Raw genomic sequence first — 1,948 nt, forward strand, 5'->3', positions numbered from 1 at the left:
CGCATATCTTTCACATTTCAATATTTATTTGTTTACAATTTGTAATTTGCTATATAATTATTATTGATTTTCAATAAAATTGATAATGAGTTTAAAAATGAAAAATAAATAAATAAATAAATAAATAAACAATAACTGCAATCCAAAGAAAATTCAAGCACAACTTACTGGAATTTGTGGGATGCTATTAAAGGGGTTCTCAGAGGTAAATTTATATTAGGAAACTCAGATATTAGGTAAACAGAATCAGAACAAATAAATACCTTCCTGCTATGCCTCAAGGTTGTAGCAGAAGAAGAGAAAACCAAGCCCAAAGCCCAAAGACAGCAGGAAATCATAAAGATTAGAGCAGAAATTAATGCAATAGAGACAAAGAAACCAATACAAAGAATTAATGAATCAAAGAACTGGTTCTTTGAAAGACTAAATAAAATTGATAAAGCCCTAGCCAAACTCATCAAAAAGAGGAAAGAATAAAATTCAAGCAATAAGTATTGAAAAGAGCAAAATTGCTACAGATGCTGTGGAGATCCAGAAAATAATCAATAGCTATTTCAAAAATCTTTACTCTGCCAGAACAGAAGACACAGAAAAATTGGACAGATTTTTAGTAAGGTACACATTACCAAAACTGAATCAAGAAAATATAAAAACTATTAATAACCCAATGTCAGCAAATGAAATTAAAAATGTGATAAAAACTTACCAACAAAGAAAAGCCCACGTACTCATAGATTCACAGCTGAATTCTACAAGAAATTAATAGATTTACTCCCAACACTCATCAAACATTTCAATGCAGTTGAAAAGGAACCAATACTCTCAAAGTCATTCCAAGAGACAAGTAGTATATTGATAACAAAATTGGAGAAAGACTCAACCAAAATAGAAATTACAGGCTAATATTTCTCATGAACATAGATGCAAAATTCCTCAATTAAATAATAACAAATAGAATATATCAAATCATGAAGAAGGTTATGTACCACAACCACGTAGGATTCATCAAAAGAATGCAAGCATGGTTCAACATACACAAATCTATAAATGTAATACACTATATCAGTAGATCCAAATTTTTTTTTGGTTATCATAATAATCATACGATTATTTCAATAGATGCACAAAAGCCTTTCAACAAAGTCTAGCACTCATTCATGATCAAAGCCCTACAAATATTGTAATAGATAGCCTATACGTCAATCTAATAAAAGCCATCTTTGACAAAATGAAAGCCAATAAAATATTAAATGGGGGAAAAACTGAAAGCCTTTACTTTCAAATCAGATATAAGATAAGGATGTTCTCTAGTGCCACTGCTATTAAATACAGTTCTGTAACCATTAGCTACAGCTAGTAGAAAAGGGAAAGGAATAAAAGAATAAGAATAGGTATTCAGAAGACCAGAATGACAGGCACTTCAAGCATGAAACTATTACATATTACCATGTTCAGTGCAGTTGCTCAGTTCACAGTTATCAGTACATATAGTTAGTCAGTATATATAGTTAGTCTACTAGATTCAAACATCTTCTGGAGATTCTCAGGATCATTGTCTTGTTCATGGTCTACATATACCTGTATGGCTTGTCGCTGTCATGTTTCCTAGCACTTCTCCTTTCCCTCTCTTAATTAGTTAGTCCTTGAGATCCTGTTTTCCTTTTACTTGTATTATACCTTTCTATTTGTATTTCTTCTTTTGAGTTCTTATACTAGGGAAACTATATGATATTTACACATGTGTGTCTGGTTTATTTCACTTATGAGTAAATCTTCAAGTGGCACCCACTTCAAAATAAAGGCTTTGAGTTTATCATTCTTTATAGCTGAGTAATACTCCATTGTGTAAGAATATCACATCTTTTTCAACCATTCCTCAGGTGATGGGTATCTTGGTTGTTTCCAAGATTTGGCTATCACAAATTGTGCTGCTATAAACATAGGCACA

This window comes from Octodon degus, unplaced genomic scaffold, assembly GCF_000260255.1.
Source record: "Octodon degus isolate 3935 unplaced genomic scaffold, OctDeg1.0 scaffold00028, whole genome shotgun sequence".
In the NCBI taxonomy this organism is placed as follows: Eukaryota; Metazoa; Chordata; class Mammalia; order Rodentia; family Octodontidae; genus Octodon; species Octodon degus.